At 38.8% G+C, this 19,798-nt stretch overlaps 1 pseudogene; it reads right to left on the minus strand.

Moving 5' to 3' along the window:
- Positions 1-687: 687 nt before the first annotated feature.
- The window catches only part of LOC106798522 (uncharacterized), a 221,451-nt pseudogene continuing 202,340 nt past the window's right edge, over positions 688-19,798 (minus strand).

Here is a 19,798-nt window from a genome sequence, read left to right on the forward strand (position 1 = left end):
TAACTTTCAAGAACAAAAGACATAATGCTTTAACAAAAGGAAACCCTAAAGTCTAGGCCCAACCATAGAGTTTAAAGCTAAAAAGGTTACATTATGCTTGTCGTGTAAACCTCCAGGCATTCTGCTACCCACCAATTCCCTAGTTGGAAGATAGGAGGGCTTGGCTGTACCAAATTTGACCTCCTCGGGGAGTCCTCATCGCATATCGTGGTGACTTGTCCTTCACGTCTTAAACCCGCACTCATGAAGCTTCTACTGATGTGGCACGGTGGAACCTCTTTGGCTTGTTGTCCTGACCGCGGGCCTTGGCCTTTGTTCCTCCTTTCCGAGATGTTTTTCCTTACGTCAGCCTGTGTAGGTTTATAGCCTAACCCAAATTTCCCGTGATTTCCTCTGACACTTACTAAAGTGGATGCTGCAGTAGGAGCTGCAGATGTGGAAGGAAGCTCAGTTGGCCTCGCCCTCGCCCTTTTAGCCCCTCATATAGAAATTGTTAGATTGTCAGGATTCCAACAGTTCTTCCTGATGTAGGCCAAGTTAATGACCGGGCTCAAGCGCTCAAAAGTTAGGCTATCAGAGACAACCCCTCTGGCTCTACATAGGGCGGTGATGAGAGCAGGAAACCCAAGACTAGAAGTGTTAACTGGGAAATACAAGTTATCTAGCCAGAAATAAGAGCTTCTACGTTCATGTCCATGAGACTAGACCAAAGAACAACCTAGCTCTGTCCACTGCCAGATCTGAGGTATGTGATGTGGGGGCCAGGTTGGAGTATGAGAGAGCATTCCACACCTGGGCTAAAGTAGTCAAATCTTTCCTGAGAATCCTCCCAGGATAGCCCTCAGCGTTCAAGATGAACCCTCGGCCTGGTATGCATAAGGCAGCCTCAATCTCTCTGTACTCTGTGGGCAGCCTATAGTATCTGGAGTATGTGGGCAAAGTCTCACCCTCTACCAACACCACAGGTGTCTCTAAAAATGTGTTGAGGCTGTCAGCATCAATCTTCACTAGATGGTCTCTGACTCTGGCTTGCTTTGGTGAAGGGTCGTCAGAGTTGTATAGGTTTGCATAGAACTCTTTCACCAAAGCCAAGTTTGTGCTCCCATCGACCAAATTGGTGAAGCGTTTATGGAAATTACGCCTCTCCAACTCAGTCTTAAAATCATCCAACTCGGTGTGGTAGAGCTCCACCTTCCTCTCAGGTATGATGTTTCTCCCTAGGACATTATCCGTGTACCGGTTCCAAGCATCTAAGAAGTGAAATCTCCTTGTATCGTATTATGCTATGGGCCTTGAATCGATACTCTTGTGTTTCCTAAAAGCCATCTGCAAATAAAGGGACCAAACAGTTAATCAGGACACATTCAAATTTAAAAACTGAAAAAGGGATTGGCAGCTTAGCGAGACATGGTCCTCTTAGCTCGCCTTCACAAAAAACACACTATCGCTTAGCGACATATGGGGCCGCTTAGCGGAAGTTGCAGAAATTCAGCTTCTGCATAATCAGCTTAGCTGGCAACTGCCCGCTAAGCCTAACAACTGCCGCAAGGATTTGCGCTAAGCTCCTGAGAGGTTGTGCTAAGCGGCACCATACTGTTCAAAAAATACACTAAGTATGGGAGCTTAGCGAGTGATGCTCGCTTAGCCCAGCGATTGCCGCAATGAAATGCGCTTAGCTCAGGAAAGCTTGGCTTAGCACGTGACTTTCAACAAAAAAAATTTCTAAGTTACCTGGGCTTAGCGATTCAGCCTCACTCAACCACAGGTATTTTAGTAAGAGGATGAGTGTTCATCCTTAAAAGATGAACTCGCTTAGCATGGTAGCTGCGCTTAGCGAGGTCATCTGGAAACGAATATAATCAATGAATTTTTTATGATCTCGCTTAGTGTAGCATGCTCGCTTAGTGAGTTCATCGTGTTTTCCAGAAAAAACACAGAAAACATAGTACGTTTTCTTCCATTTTTCAAGCCTCTAAAAGTCATATCAAACATGCAAACCATCCCAAATAATCTATGCAGTACAAACATATATAAAGTCCTAATCTTTAGCTACTTCTAAAAAACATTAAAACCTTAAAAATCAAAAGCTAATTCTAATGTTTTCTAACCTAAGGTTTAACAAAGTAAAAGAGAAATAAAAGGAATGAGGAACTTACTTGGATTGCTGTTAGTAGCAGAAGATGCATGAAAATGCAGTAGAAAACACGAATGCACGAAATTGGTTGTGAGAGAAAATGCAGGTAAGGTTCAGCGAATTTGGGCAAATTTGAGTATAACTGATGTTACACTCACTTAAGCAATTTCTGACCCTCTCGCTTAGCGGATTGCCTCGCTAAGCGAGCCTAAGAGACGTTTGGTTTCTCAAAGAGGCTCTCTTAGCGGATCTGCGCGCTTAGCCAATGTTTGAAATTAAAAATCATTTTTTTAACACACAAAGCTTGGCTTAGCACACGAGTAGGGCTACTTAGCGAGTTTTGCAGATCAGAAAACCTGCAACTCTCGCTAAGCCAGACTCTGGGCAAGCTTAGCTAAAATGATGTATCTTGAGTACAGAGGAGCATACGCTTAGCTGCCATGAGTAGCGCTTAGCTCGATCAAACCTAGTTTAGGCCGCAAAGAATTGAGCTTAGCTGCCATGAGTGGTGCTTAGCCGAAATGAGATCGAGTTGAAATTGGCTTAGCTTAGCCTTGGTCAGCTTAGCAGATCAAATCAACCTAAGATGCAAGGGTTGAGCGCTAAGCACTATAGACCCTTGACTTAGCGCATGACCAAAGATGCACTTAGTGCGAGGCTTGCGCTTAGTGAAAGGACTATTTTTCAGAAAAAAAATTTCTAAGTTATTTTTCAATCACATCCTCATGAAATTGAAACCCTTACATCTATCATTCAAAAATAAGTTGATATACACCAATGTAATGATTATGAGCAAGTTCCACATGATACAATGCATGAAAAAGAAAGATAACATAAATTTAAAAATTGGGTTGCCTCCTAGGAAGTGCTTCTTTAATGTTATTAGCTTGACGCTTTTACCTCAATGGGTGATCAAATGTTGGTTCTTACCTCCAAAACCTCCTTACCCACTTCCATTACCTGTAAGCAAACATTTTGTTTTGGAGCAGGCTTGTCTTCGACAAATAAATCAAAATCAATTTTCTGATCTTCAAAGCCTATTTCCAGCTTTTTTCTCCCTATATCAACTATGCAACTTGCAGTTAACATGAATGGCCTTCCCAATATTACAGGAATGTCAGTATCTTCATAGATATCCATTACCACAAAGTCTACCGGGAAGATAAAATGTTTCACTCTGACCAGCACATCTTCAATTACTCCATATGGTCTGGTAATGGAGCGGTCAACAAGTTGTAAAGTCATCTCAGTGGGCATGATCTCCAACTCTCCCAACCTTCTGCACATGGAGAGTGGCATTAAGTTAATATTGGCTCCTAGATCAATAAGATCCTTTCCCACAATGACTTCTCCAATTGAACAAGGAATGGTTACACTCCCAAGGTCTTTATGTTTGGGTGGAAGGATCTTTTGAATCACATCACTACAATTTCCTTCCACGGTAATGTTTTCCTGGTGAATATACTTATGTTTCCTTGTCAATATATCCTTCAAAAACTTGGAGTAGAGTGGCATCTGCTGTAAAGCATCTCCGAAGGGCATGGTTATTTCCAGTTTCCTGAAAATATCTAAAAATCACGCCAAATGACGGTCCTTCTCCTTCTTGGAAGGTACCACAGGATATGGTACCTCCACACCTTCGTTCACAACTTTTTCTCTCTTTTTTTCTCTAGCTTGTTCACATCTACTCCTCTCTTCATTCTTATTTTTTTCATCTTTTCCAATTTTTTCATTTTCTTTTTCTTTTTCTACTTTTTTTTCTTTTTCTTGGTCATTAAATTCTTTTTTCTTTACCATTATTTTTTTCTCCTTTTCCTGATTGCTTTCACTTCTCACATCATCTTTCTTATCATCAGTACCTTTCTTTTCAACAGATTTCTTCTTGGATACGACACTATCCTCATCCTCAGCCTCAGCCTCCTCAAACCTCTTACTCCTTGTTATCACAGCTTTGCATTCCTCCTTGGGATTCTTTTCTATATTCGCCACAAAGCTGTTGGATGACTTGTTAGTTATCTGCTTGGCCAGTTGTCCCACCTGGACCTCATGGTTTTTCAATGCTGACTCAATGCTTTTATGATTTGACATTGTTACCTGCATAAACTGAGTCAAAGTCTCCTCCAACTTAGTAGTCCTCTGAAAGATGTTAGGCCCTTGTTGGATTGGCCTGCTCGAAGGTCCAGCCTGGTCTTTGTTGAATTGATTGCCAGGGTGTGACCTCCACTGTCCTTGTTGGTTATAAGGACCCTGCTGGAAGCCTAAGAATCCTCCTTGAGTATATCCTTGTCTCTGCTGATTTTCCATATAGTGAACTTCTTGAGTGTTTTCTTCAATGGGAATACATTGGACTATTTCATGAGCCTCACCACAGATGGTACAACCTGTAACCTGCAAAACAAAAGAATGTGTAGGTTGACCAATAGACAGCTTAGTTGGCAACTTACTGAGTGTTTCTGTTAAAATCTCAAGTTGCTTAGAAAGAAACTTATTCTGTGCCAATAAAGTGTCATGTGATGATAGTTCTAACAAGCTTTTCTTTGTGGGTTGATGAACTCTGTCGCGCAGAATGGCATGATCGCTGGCTGACATATTCTCAATTGGCTCAGTTGCCTCTTCAGGGGTCTTCAATTTTATTTTTCCCCCTACTGAAGCATCTAACAATTGCTTGGTTTGTGGTCCCAGCCCATCTATAAACATATTCAATTGAATTGGCTCAGAGAACCCATGGGTGGGAGTCTTTCTCAATAAACCTCTAAACCTCTCCAACGCTTCACTTAAGGACTCGTCAGGGAATTGATGAAATGAAGAGATTGCAGCTTTCCCTTCCGTAGTCTTTGACTCTGGGAAATATTTCTTCAGAAGCTTTTCAACAACTTCTTCCCAGGTTTTCAGACTGTTACCCTTAAATGAGTGGAGCCACCTTTTGGCTTCTCTTGCCAAGGAAAATGAAAATAGACTGAGTCTAATGGCTTCATCTGGCACACCTACAATCTTTATAGTGTTACAAATTTCAATGAATGTTACCAAATGTGCATAGGGGTCCTCATTTGGTAATCCTTGGAATAAGTTCCCCTGTATTAAATGAATCAAAGAATGAGGGTAGTTTATGTTGTGAGCTTGCACTTCCGGACGTGCAATGCTGGTAAAGAATTGCGGCACTGAACTGCTTGAATAATCCTCAAGGGTAACCCTTTGCTGGTGCTCATCAGCCATGGAAACGGCTTCTGGTAAATAAGTCACAGATTCCCTTGATAATGGTGAATCAGATGATGAACAATCAGAAAAGTGAGTTTCTTCCTCAAGAATAACCGCTACTGTCTTGTCTTGCAGTAATTTTCTTCTTCTCTCGGCTCTGTTCCTTCTCAATGTAGCTTCAATCTCCAAGTCCAGAGGAACTGAATTGCCTGTGGGAGATCTATGCATATAAAACACTAACAGCAACAACGGTTATCCAGTTCAAGAGGAAAACAAATATGAATCAAAAGTAAATATTCACAGTTTATCAAAGAACAAAGAATAGACACCTAGGACTAAACTATCTCTCCAAATAGAAAGAAGTTCCTCGGCAACGGCGCCAAAAACTTATTCATTCGCAGCAAGTGCATCAAATTGCACAAGTAGTATAAAACGGTAAGAACCGAGTATCAAACTCTCGGGGAACTTGTGTTACTTGGTAAAGCTACTTTAGTGAATACGTGTCTGGTATGAAAAGATATGTGTTGACTATGAACAGGTATGTAAACTAACTATTCAAAGGAAAATAACGTGAGTAATGATGTGTAAAGACAAGTAGACAACATGTTGGTCTTCCTATTAGGTTCCTGATGTTAAAAGGATATTCTCTACTTAACAATGCTCATGTGTTCTATGATGTCTCCTAAAATGCTAAACTCCGATTCCTCATGATAGTCTAGCCTAATCCTTATCAAGCATCGTCCTCGGATTCCTCTTATTGGACTAAACTCAACCAGAACTGCATTAAGACAAACATACAAACAACTAGGTTACCATACCCCGATCCCTCATGATAATATGATAAACTAGCCCTGTCCTATCAAGTTCTAAGAATCAGACCAGTTTCCACTTTTGAATAATCCTAACAACACATGCATCTACATGATCAAGGCAAAGATATGCTAGAATGAAGTTCTGATAGCACAATGAACACACAAAACATCATTAAATAGATATACATGTATTTACATCAAGTACCTACAAGGAAGAAACAAAAGAGGATTTAGCCTTCCATAACTGGGAAGCTTCCTTTACAACAAAGAGAAGAGAACGATGAAGGATTGAAGAAATACAAGCAGTGTGATGCAATCCTTGCCCCCAAGGGTATTGGATAGAAGACTCCAAGAAGATTGAGCCAAAGATGCAAGAGAAGGCCCTAGGGTTCTCATGAGCCTTAGGGTAGATTTCGGGCCCATGGGCTAAGTATGAGCCCACTTATCTTTGTACATATTAGATTAAGGTTTCATTAATTTTGGTCCTTGTATTTAGGGCTCCATAATGTAGGTTGGGTACCCTAGAAATATATGGTTTTTTAATTGAATTGGTAGAACCATAACTAAAAGTCACTAATCATAATTGAAATTCCCTAATTTTGTGTGAACCATAACTAAAATTCACTAATCATAATTAGTGAAATTTTGGCTCCACAAATTCCATTTCAAATTCAAGTGAAATTTGAATTGAAATTCAAATTTCCCTCCAATTTTGTGTGACACTTAGGCTATAAATAGAGGTCATGTGTGTGCATTTTTTTGGAACTTTGATCATTTGAATATTAAACTTCAGATTTTAGGACTCTTTTAGAGCACACAATTTCGTGTTCTTCTCTTCCTCTCCCTTCATTCATCTCCTTCTTCCTCCAAGCTCTTATCCATGGCCTCCTATGGTGGTGAGCTTCTTCTAGACTCATCTTCTCCTTGAAGTGGCGTCTCCTCTCTCTCTTCCTTATCCATTCCGCTGCCATTCATCTTCCAAGAAGCAAAGGAATCCATTGATGAAGAAGATCCTAGGCCTACAAGCTCAAATGGAGCTTACATCATGTGGTATCAAGAGCATCTTCATCTAGGTGATGTTCTTTTGCTTCCTCTATGTTTTTGTTCGGTGAATTCTCTTTAATTCCTTGTTCTTCATCTTATTCTCCATGTATATCCTCCATTGTCTTGTGGTTTGGTGCTTTTTAGAGTAGATTAAAAAAAATAAACCGATTAAATCTTAGATCTACACTTGTTCTTGCATTTCTATGGTTCAAATTTTGTAGATCTACTCTTGAATCATGTTTTTGTGTTGATTTTAGGCTATATCATTTTTTCATTCATAGTATTCTTGTGCTGAACCTTAGATCTAAATTTTCTTCCAAAATATTGATTAGAAAAAAAAACACAAAAATCTAAGTGTAAATCACTTAATCCATGTTGTCTTAGAGTCATGTTTAGTCATAGTAATTGTCACATTATGTTCTAAGTTTGTGTTGAATTTTTATTTTGTTTATTGAATTCTAGATACATTTGTTCATGTATTCTTGTCATTCTTAGCCTATCTTTTGAATTTTGAGTCTAATTCATGCATGTTATTTAGTTCATAACATGTTCTAAATCAATTCCTAGAAGTAGTCTTGTTGTTGAACTCTATTTTTTTCAAGTTTCCTACATGATGCCTATGATGAAGTTAAGTTGTGGTTGGATTTGTGAATCAAATAAGTCTTAAGCTCTCTTGAATTTTGTTATTCAAGATAATTGAGCATAAGCAAACACAAATTGTAACTATCCTAGCCTTAAGCAACATAAACACTACTCTTGATTTCTAGGTTAAAATCGCTGGTGCTGGCAGCTTGAACATACGAACTTGTATAAATTACTGGGAATTGGCCACTACATTTTTTGAGCTGAAAGTTTTACTGAATTTTCTAGACATTTGGACCAAAATTATAAAAATAACCAAGCCATTTGGATTAAATTAAAAAATAAGAAAAATCGCACAAGTTGGCAGAAAAATCAGTGTCCAGGAAAAAAAAAGTGAAACGAAAGTGTGCTTGTTGTTTTGGCTCAAAATTTGTTCTATAATTGGTGCCTATTTTATACCAATCCTAGTTCTGAAATTTCAATTGAAAATTATTGTGAAAACAAGTGCCAAAACTAGAGGTTTCTTGAGTCTTTTTTTTAGTTTTTCTACTCTACTCTAGAGCAATTCTAGGTTTCTCTTTGAGTCCTAGCTTGCTTTTTTGTGCTGGATTGTGAATCAAATAAGTCTTAAGCTCTCTTGAATTGTGTTATTCAAGATAATTGAGCATAAGCAAACATAAATTGTAACTATCCAAGCCTTAAGCAACATAAACACTACTCTTGATTTCTAGGTTGAAATCGCTGGTGCTGGCAGCTTGAACATACGAATTTGTATAAATTTCTGGGAATTGGTCACTACGTGTTTTGTGCAGAAATTTTTAATGAATTTTCTAGACATCTGGAACAAAATTGAAAAAAAAGAACCAAGTGATTTGGGTTAAAGGAAAAAATACGAAAAATCACACAAGTTGGCAGAAAAATCAGTGTCCAGGAAAAAAAAAGTGAAAGGGAAGTGTGCTTGTTGTTTTGGCTCAAACTTTGTTCTATAATTGGTGCCTATTTTATACCAATCCTAGTTCTGAAATTTCAATTGAAAATTATTGTGAAAACAAGTGCCAAAACCAGAGGTTTCTTGAGTCTTTTTTTTAGTTTTTCTACTCTACTCTAGAGCCATTCTAGGTTTCTCTTTGAGTCCTGGCTTGCTCTTTTGTGCTTTTCATTGCTTTAATTGTTGAATAATCCTTGGAAATTTGTCTTTTTAGAACTCTATTGGTTTAGCTTTCATTTCATTTATTTTTTTGGTCTTTGGTTATTGCTTGTCTCTTTGTTTCCTTGCTTGTGAGTTGCCATATAGGGAATTGGAAAGGAGGATTGGTGCCGTATCTTGAAGAATTTGAGTCAAGAAGCAAGGGGCCAACCACCTTAAGAGCTATTGGACTAAGAAGCACTCCAAATTGAGTGAAAGACTAAGGAGAGAATAGCCACCACAATTGAGGACTTTTTTCTTTGTAATTTTGTAATTGGCAATTTGCTTTGCTTTCAAATTTTGTAACAAAAAGGCCTTTCATTGGAAGTAAGTTGGGAGCCTCCGCTAGGTCACCCTACTTCCATTTGTGTGTAATAATTTTAGGAAATTTTCCCTTAGGATAGTGAGTATTTTGTTGGGAAACTTAAATGAGGTCATCCAAACACTCTTAGGATCCGCCTAGTTTGCATTTCTTGCACTTTAATTTCTTTCTTACTTTCATAGCTTATTTGCTTTACCCTCCATTGTCAAACCGCCTAGATAGCTTGCCTTTTACCAATTAGTTTTTACCTTATCTTTCACACAACTTTTAGTGTTTATTTTGGCTAGTTTCAACCATAGTTTCTTTTACTTTTTTTTCAAACCCCCAACAAGAAAGAACCATAACTTAGGAACCAACATGAGTCTTCATTCTTCATCTAGTGTTAATGGTGAGGGTTCTACTCCTAAGGACCCCTTGTATAAGATATTAGATGAGTTGAGATCCCTTAAGTTGTGGAAAGAAAAACAAGAGAGAAAAGAAAAAGGTAAAAAAAGAGTGGAAGAAATAAGTCAACATGAAAGAGAGATAATAAGAGAGGCAGAAAGAAGAAAAATAATGAAAGAAATGAAAAGAGAAAAACATGCCTCCTATAATAGTCATGACTCTTGCAAGAGTTTAAGTGAAGAACTTAGTGACTATTATAGAGGGCGCCATAGTTCACATACTAAACATCACTCCCAAAGAAAAGAAAAGGATAGAAGGCCTCAAGAGGTTAACATTAGCCTCCCATATTTCCATGGAAAAAATAATGTTGAGGCCTACTTAGATTGGGAAATGAAGGTTGAACAACTCTTTGCTTGCCATCATATTAGCGAAGAGAGAAAAGTTCCATTGGCTACCCTTATCTTTCGAGGGTATGCCCTCTATTGGTGGACTTCCCTTGTTAGGGAACGAAGGATTCATGGGGATCCTCCAGTAGAGTATTGGAATGATCTTAAGAGTGCCCTTAGGAAGAGGCACATTCCCTCCTACTATGAAAAGGAGCTTATGGACAAGCTCCAAAGGCTTAGACAAGGGAGTATGAGTGTTGATGAATATAGACAACAAATGGAACTACTCCTTTTAAGAGCTGGACTTAGGGAGGAGGAAAGAACAAGCATAGCTAGGTTCCTTAGTGGGCTTAATATGGAAGTGAGAGATAAGGTTGAACTCCTTCCATATAGGGACCTAGATGAGCTAGTCCAACTTTGTATAAGAGTGGAGCAACAACTTAAAAGAAAGCCTTCTTCAAAATCTTATGGCTTTCACTCTTATCCAAGGAAGGACCAAGCCCATGGAATTTTGGGGGCTGCACCTTCAAAACCCAAGGAAGATAAGGGTAAGACCATAGAGAAATCCACCCCTAAGACTAGTTCCCAAGAAAGAACTAGCAACATTAAATGATTCAAATGTCTTGGGAGAGGTCACATTGCCTCTCAATGCCCCACAAAGAAAACCATGATTATGAGGGGTCAAGACATTTATAGTAGTCAAGAGGAGACTACTTCTTCCCCTTCCTCTAATGGAAGTGAAGATGATGTAAGGGGTGAAGAGTCTAGTGAGGAAGTCTACCCCCATGAAGAAGGTGACCTCTTAATGGTTAGAAGGCTCCTTGGAGGTCAATCTTGTGATCTATCTCAATCCCAAAGAGAGAACATCTTTCATACAAGATGCAAAATTTCAGATAAAACTTGTTCTCTCATTGTGGATAGTGGATCTTGTTACAATTGTTGTAGCACAAGATTAGTTTCCAAGTTGAACCTCACTATCATTCCCCACCCAAAACCTTATAAACTTCAATGGCTCAATGAGCAAGGGGAAATGATAGTTAACCAACAAGTGAAGGTACCTTTCTCCATTGGGACATATAAGGATGAAGTTAATTGTGATATAGTTCCCATGGAGGTAGGACATATTCTTTTAGGAAGGCCATGGCAATTTGATAGGAAGATCATTTACAATGGCCTAACTAATGAAATTACCCTCACCCATCTTGGCACTAAATTTGTGTTGCATCCTCAAACACCTTCACAGGTGGCCAAAGATCAACTAACTATGAAAGATAAGAGGGATGAGGAGGAAAAATTAGATAAACAAAAGAAAAAGAAGGATAGTAAGGCCTTGTCTTCAAAGGCCAAGGGGAAGGAAAAGGAGGAAAAGGATTCCTCCAAGAAGATTGTTAAGAAGGAAAATCATTTTGCAACAAAAGGTGATATTAAAAGGGCACTCCTTCTTAAACAATCTTTCTACCTTCTCCTATCAAGGGAAACATCTCTTAGCACTGCCATACCTCTTGAGCTTGAGGTTATTCCTCAAGTAAAGGAGTTGTTGGATGAGGGTTTGGTTCACAAGAGCTTAAATTCTTGTGCTTTGTTGGTGCCTAAAATAGGTATTATTAGGCACCAAATCCCTGTGATAGGTGGTATGAAGAATTTGTTGAGTGGTGCAACACTCTTTTGTAAAATCACTCATGCACCCAACATCTTCATGATTTGTGTACATAGGGACTCATTAGGCAGGTTTGTTCTTATTTTTTGTTTCAATGCAAACCTAGGTGCTCATGTGGGACACCTTAGGTTTGTCGTAATTTTTTGTAGGAATAATCAACATGAAAATAAAGAAAAAGGTATATTTTATTCCATTACTTTCCTTAACTTTTTAAATAGTGATCAAGGGCTTCCCATGGACCCTAAGAGAATAAAGGTCATTCTTGAGTGGCCTACTCCACCAAGTATAAGGGAAATTTGGGGCTTCAATATCTTAACAAACTTTTACAAAAGGTTTGTCCCATATTTTTCTATACTTGTAGCACCACTCATTGAGTTGGTGAGGAACTATATTCTCTCATGGGAAGATGGGCAAGAAAGGGGTTTTCAGTCCTTATCATACTCTAACATGCCCAGCATCACTAATACATATGTTTTTATTCTTTTTACAGGTGTTGAGGAAAGAATCCATGAGTTTCAAGAACCTCTAGATTTGAGGTCAAATCCTTTTCAAGGGGGAGGGAATGATGCAATCCTAGCCCCCAAGGGCATTAGATAGAAGACTCCAAGAAGATTGGACCAAAGATGCAAGAGAAGGCCCTAGGGTTTTCATGAGCCTTAGGGTAGATTTCGGGCCCATGGGCTAAGTATGAGCCCACTTATCTTTGTACATATTAGATTAAGGTTTCATTAATTTTGGTCCTTCTATTTAGGGCTCCATAATGTAGGTAGGGTACCCTAGAAATATAGGATTTTTTAGCCCTTGTATTTTAGGGCACCTAGACTAGTTTTTATGTTAAGGGTAGTTTTGTAATTTCACATGCACTAAGTGAATATTTGATGTGTGTGGTTGGAAATAAATTTAATTGAATTGGTAGAAGCCCAATCCAATTAAATTTTAGAGTGGGAGGTGAGCATTTGCTTACGACACCCCATTGCCACATCATATAGTCACACTTTGTGCATGTCCTTCATGCTTTACATGCCTCATGACACGTAAGCACACTTAGTGGAGAATCTTGGAATTGATCTTGGATTAGTGGGCTGAACCATAACTAAAATTCACTAATCATAATTAGTGAAATTTTGGCTCCAGTGTTTGGCTCCACAAATTCAATTTCAAATTCAAGTGAAATTTGAATTGCAATTCAAATTTCCCTCCAATTTTGTGTGACACTTAGGCTATAAATAGAGGTCATGTGCGTGCATTTTTTTGGAACTTTGATCATTTGAATATTAAACTTCAGATTTCAGAGCTCTTTTAGAGCACAAAATTTCGTGCTCTTCTCTTCCTCTCCCTTCATTCATCTCCTTCTTCCTCCAAGCTCTTATCCATGGCCTCCTATGGTGGTGAGCTTCTTCTAGACTCATCTTCTCCTTGAATTGGCATCTCCTCTCTCTCTTGCTTCTGCATTCCGCTGCCATTCATCTTCCAAGAAGCAAAGGAATCCATTGATGAAGAAGATCCTATGCCTACAAGCTCAAATGGAGCTTACATCACAGTGGGGATGTCTCCTCCACCTCTAGAACCTCACAATCACTCACAAACTGATCTCAAGCTCTCAGGACGACTTCCTCTTCAAGCTCCGGTCTCTGCAGGTCTTCGCAGAGTAAAATCTCTCAACTCTCTGGATTCAGACCCTTCTCTCTCTAGAATCTCTCACATGAAGAAGCTCCTCAAGAAAATGGCCAAAATCCCTTCCAAAATCTGATTTCAGGGTTAAATAGGTGGCTTTGTTTGTGCTTATGCGCTTAGCGCAACTCTTAACCACTTAGCGCGTATTAGTGAATTTCGGGTTAGCGCATGCTTTTTTCGCTCAATGGATGGACTGAAGCAGTGCGCTTAGTAGGATGACCTTTCACTCAGCGAACATGCACAACTCATCCTTCTTCCAGATTCTTCCTAGCTAAGCCAACAGATTGGCTTGCTAAGCCAACAGATTGGCTTTGCAAGAGGATGAAAATCAACACTTCACAACTTGCCTAATTAACCAGAAATTGAGTGAAAATGATTATTAAACACACAAAATGGATGTACTAAGTATTTATTACCTATCTTTAACAAAAAGTAATTACAACACTACAAAATAACCATAAATTGGAGGAGTTTGTTACAATTTATACAAATTTTATACACAAAAGTTAGTCGTATTCATCAACTAACAGCAGGGCTCGCTAAGCCATATTCAACAACAGAGAAGAAATTGCGCTTAGCGAGATAGGGCCGACTTAGGGCATGAAACATATATTCAGAAAAACACAAGTTCCTTGGGCTTAGCGAGACACGCTCACTTAGCCCAGGCTTTTTCAGCCAACAGGGCTGAGTGGCTTAGCAAGCAGGCTCACTCTGCCACCAACAGAAAACTGAAAGAGACTCTAAGAGTCTGAACTAAGCATACTTACTCGCTAAGCACGACATGCCGGCTTAGCAAGTTCATACAACTCAAATAAAAACTGGAAATTTAAATACTCGCTAAGCCTAAGTGCAATGGCTAAGCGAGTTCATGCAAGCATTCAAACATTCAACAAAAATGATGAACTCGCTTAGTGGGACGGAGCTGGCTTAGCGAGTTCATCTAGAAACCTAGATATTCAATAGAAACTGATGAAATCGCTTAGCGCACAGGTGCACTTACTGAGATCATTGAGATTTCCAGAAAAATTAGGGATTTTCAGCCCCTCAACATAGGCCCCTATTAGGCCTCAGATCCAAACCAAAACACACCAAAATTATGTACATTTCATGCGAATCAAAACCCTTAACAACATACTTACTAAAAACTAACCTAACAGCATTCAATCATAGACAAAAATCAAAGCTTTAAATAGTACTAAGTTATCTAACCTAAAGTTCAAAAACTGAAGAATAAAAAGCAAAGTGAGAATACTTACTTGGATTTCTGAAAATGGAAGTGCAAGGGAGCAACAAAGCAAAGCAGAAAATGCAAGCCCAGTGCAGAGCAAAATGGAAATAACGAAAGTGAGGATGCATCGCAAATTTAAAAGCACAAAACGTAACTACCTAAGGCAGCTAAGCCTTATTTTAGGCAGTTTCAGCTGCCTCACTTAGCGTGTGAACTCACTAAGCGAGCCTAAAATGACGTTTAGTTTTCACTCTGACATGCTTAGTGGGCAAACTCGCTCAACCCAATGCAAAAATTTAAAACTCTAGAGAAGGAATTGGGCTTAGCACAAAAAGTCACGCTTAGCGAGTTCTGCAGCTCTGATTGGCCTGCAACTCACGCTAAGCGGGCCATGGGCCGGCTTAGCGAATTAAAATGCTCCCTAATGCAGTAGTGGGTCATGCTTAGCATGTCCCGCTCACTTAGTGCAATTCCAAACCTGAGAGTTATTTGGGCTTAGCGGGCTAACCCGCTAGGCCCAATTCTCATAAATGATCCAACTGAGAGGAAATAGCGCTTAGCGCGTCAATGCGCTTCGCGAGATGAGGCCGTGCGCTTAGCGAGATGGCTCACTTAGCCCAATTCCAAAAAGTGAAATCACAAAGATGTTTTGGGCTTAGTGCACAGGGCTCGCGCTTAGCGGGACCCTATTAGCCAATAAACAGGGGTTGATGCGCTTAGTGCAAGCAATGGCTTGCTTAGCGTAGGAAGAAAATTGGCTTAGCGCGTAGGGTGCGCTTAGCGAGTGGACCATTGAAAATACAAAGTAGACTGATAATTGGTGATCGAGGCCATACCCGAATCAAATAAACATTAAAATGTAGTAACTAGGAAGTGATCCTAGGTCGTTTCCCAATGAGCAATGATACACGGAATGTTCATGACAGATAGTAGGAAAATAGTAACGAATGAGGGGGGGGGGGTTGTTTGCTTTTGTAAATTAAACAGCGAATAGATGTGAATTAGAAAATATCAGAATTCAAACACGTTGCTTCCCCTTGATTCACAAGCAAGTCTCTTATCCTAGGTTACGAGAATTTATCCTTTCTCAGTTCAACCACTTAACCCAACCCTAAATTAAATTACTAAGCGAAATTTAACATAAGGCATTCATAAACGATCATTAACGATCATTAAGCATGAACGTAAATTAAGCACAGAGACAATTAATCAAGCACTAAGCATGCATGAATTAATAGAAACAAATTTAGAGTAATTAGTGAAGAGGAAAAACTGAACAGAATTTAACAGTAATAATAGAACCTCAAAGAGAACTGTGCTTGATCCTCAAGAGAAAACAACGCTGGAGACTTAGCCTTCCATTAATAAATAGAGAACGAAATTATAGATTGAAGAATGAAATTTTCTTGCTAAAACGAAAAGTCAAAACTGGTATTGCAAAACGAAAAAATGTCTAAAAGAAGAAGAGAAGCCTAAAACTCAAAACGAAAAAAAGGAGAGAGAGAAGAAAGCAGAAGGGAAGGTTCTAAACTAGAACCTTGGTGCTGTTATATAGTTTTCCAGCCCATAAGCTTACAAATTTGTTTTAAATCCAACCCATAAATAAAATAAAATCAAATCTATATAAGATAAGATCTAGATGAAATAATATCTAGATGAGATCAAATCTAAATATTATCTAGATAAGATAAAGTCTAGATAAGATAAATTTTGTAGAATAAAATAGTCTGCCCTCTTCAAGTCCAAGCCCAATTTTGGATTCAAGACCAATGCTTCATTAATTCCTGAAATTAAATTAAAAACATCAAATTAGCTGAATGGGCCCAAATAATAAAACTTCCTAATTAATTTGACAATTAAGACTAATCAGTAATTAAAATGGTGCAAAAAGGGTTAAGAAATAGGAGAAAATAATGGCACATCAAAACCCCCCATACTTAGCCTTTTGCACTCTTGGGCAAAATGAAACAAAGAACAAAATCCAAGGATATCAAAGAGAGACAAACAAAAATGTTTACATATTTCTCAATGAACATCAAGGAATGAAAGGAATGGGTAACATCTAACATGAAGAGATCCAAAGAGTCAAGACATTTGTGAAAATCATCCAAGCAACCCATTCATGGAAAATTAGTTAATCAGCTCAAGAATAAAAAGTGATAAAGCCTCACAAGATATACACTTTATCTCTCAAGTGTCTAGACTACTATTTACCCTCAAAGCACCCATGAAAGCCAACACCACATAAACTTGGCAAGATTCTAAAATTGACAATCAACCCATAAACACAAGCACATGAGGATCAAAAGGTCTTTAAGGTTGTAATGGGGCCAAGGACAAGGTAGGGAAAAATATGGAATAAGTAGCTAAATCCCAAAGGAATATAGGAGCAATGGGGAATAAGTGCATATTAAGAAAAAATAAGAAGACCTAAAGATAAAATTTAAACATAAAGAGTAGAACCAAGAGTCTCATCATTCTTTTTCTATTTAAGATCTTATTCACTCAACTTTATTGTTTTTCTTTTTCTTTTTTTTCGAATTGATTCAACTTTAATTTTTTTTTTTGCAAATTTTTTTTCATCATTTTTTTTAACAGTAACATTTGAGAACTAGCATATCATTCAGCAACATGTCTAACATTTAACCCATATACAATGTACATCAGTATGGCCCTAAAATACATCATGAAGCATAGCCAACAAAAACATGTTATCCAACAAACCCCCCCCCCCCCCCCCCCCCCACACACTTATTCCCAAAACAATTCCAAAGCTCCAAAATTCCTTAAGGGTAAGGTGATATCATGGTTTTTCACTTAAGGCTTGTAGTGAGCTTCAAAACAAGGAAAGGGAAACAAAGCTCAAAAGGGCTATAAAAGGAATTAATTCAAGGTAGGTCCATTTGGCTAGAGGCTTATAAGAACAAAATTGCCTAAATCATTTCCAAATATGCATGTGAATTAGGAAGCATCAACAAGATTCAAGCCAAGGCTATTGTGCAAGCAATCAATCGGGCAAAACACACCAAAAGATTATGATGATGGATGGCTCAAATTCTCACAAAGGTAAACTTATCACTTTCAAATTGAGCTTTCAAAACTATCATGGCCTGTAGAGGAAAAACAAGGATTTCAAATCACAAAATGTCAAGAGACTTTTATTTTCAGAACAATTACCCATTACTTGAACATATCCTATAATTCAAAGAAAAACATGCAAATCTAACACAACAAAACTAACAAAATTAAACTAGAAACCCAACAAAACTAACAAAATTAACAAAACCAAAACCAAAGAACACACTCCCCCCCCCCCATACTTAAACAACACATTGTCCTCAATGTAGCGCAATTTAAAGATTAAAGGCAAGTAAACCATCAAATAGAATCGGGAAAATGTAATAAAATTAAAGAAGGAGATAGGAAAAAAAAACTCCCTAAGTCATGGTGGAGGAAGAGTAGGGTGGAGTAAGGAAGTCTCTTCCACCTCTACGTCCACTAAAGAAGGGTTTGTGAGGAATGGCTTAAGTCGGTGTCCATTGACCTTGAAGCTCTTGTTTGTGGAGTCGCTTTTGATCTCAATTGTACCATAAGGAAAAACATTAGTAACAACAAAAGGACCAATCCACTTAGACCTCAACTTACCACTCATGAGTCCAAGCTTAGAATTATACAATAACACTTTTTGCCCAACCATGAAGTCCTTCTTAATTATCATGCTATCATGGAACTTCTTGGTCTTTTCTTTGTAGAACTTGGCATTCTCATACGCTTCTAGGCGGATCTCATCTAACTCACTCAGTTGCAACTTTCCTTCCTCACCAGCTTGATCCATAGAGAAGTTGCAGGTCTTCACTGCCCAGTATGCTTTGTGCTCAATCTCAACTGGAAGATGACATGCCTTTCCAAAGACAACCCGATAAGGAGACATTCCTATGGGTGCTTTGTAGGCTATCCTATGTGCCCAAAGAGCATCATCTAGCCTAGTACTCCAATCTTTCCTGCTTGGCTGCACAATCTTCTCTAAAATTCTCTTGATCTCCCTGTTAGAAATTTCTGCCTGTCCATTGGTTTGGGGGTGGTATGGTGTGGATACCCTGTGTACAACCCCGTACTTTTTAAGCAAGGCATGCATTGATTTGTTGCAAAAATGGGTTCCTTGATCACTAACGATTGCTTTAGTTACTCCAAACCTGCAAAACAGATTAAATCTAACAAAATCTACCATAACCTTAGCATCATTAGTTCTAGTGGGCTTGGCTTCCACCCATTTTGAAACATAATCAACAGCAAGGAGAATGTAAACATAACCAAAAGATACAGGAAAAAGGCCCATCAAATCTATACCCCATACATCAAACACCTCACAAAATAGCATAGGTTGCTAAGTGTCATACCCTAATTTCGTCCGGGGACCTTTGCTTGATGACATGCGACCTTTCTTTGGTCCTTGTGAGGTGCTTGGCACCCATCATTAGGCAATTTGTAAAATTCCAGGACATGCCGGAAAATCAAAAAATATTGATGCACAATCCGTAAGTTTCCGTGACACACCGGAAATCAAATGGAAGCATCGTTGCATAATTAAGTGAGGTTCTGTAACATTCCGTAAGTCAAAAAAGGGATGATTATGTAATCCACAAGGTTCCGTAAACATTACGGAAAGAAAACAAGTATCGTTACGAAATTCGAAAGTTTCTGTAACTTTACAAAAAATGAATCACAAAAAAAAGCAGAGGGGGGTGTACTTAGTAAAAATGGGGGTGCAAATAGCACCCAGGCCCACTTGGGCCCTCCAGAATATTCCTCCAGAAGGCTGTTGCTTCTGGAGGAAGCAACCTGGCTCGCCTGGGCGAGCTGAGCTCGCCTGGGCGAGCTGGGCGGCAACCACCTCCCCTATTTTGCTATAAATAGGGGAGGAAGTGAAGAAGAAAAGGGTTCAGCCCCTTAGGCACTTCTCTCTCTTTCGAATTTGCTTGGAAAAATTGTTTCCGTGAAGAAAATCTAAGCCAAGGCGCTTCCGAAACATTTTCGTAACATTTTCCGTGAAGAATTTCGCAAAGGTTTCAACCGTTCTTCGACGTTCTTCATTCGTTCTTCATCGTTCTTCGATCTTCAACGGGTAAGTACCTCGAACCAAGCTTTTCGATTCATTCTATGTACCCATGGTGGTCCACATTGTGTTTCGTGTATT

This window comes from Glycine max, chromosome 4 (assembly GCF_000004515.6).
Source record: "Glycine max cultivar Williams 82 chromosome 4, Glycine_max_v4.0, whole genome shotgun sequence".
Lineage (NCBI taxonomy): Eukaryota > Viridiplantae > Streptophyta > Magnoliopsida > Fabales > Fabaceae > Glycine > Glycine max.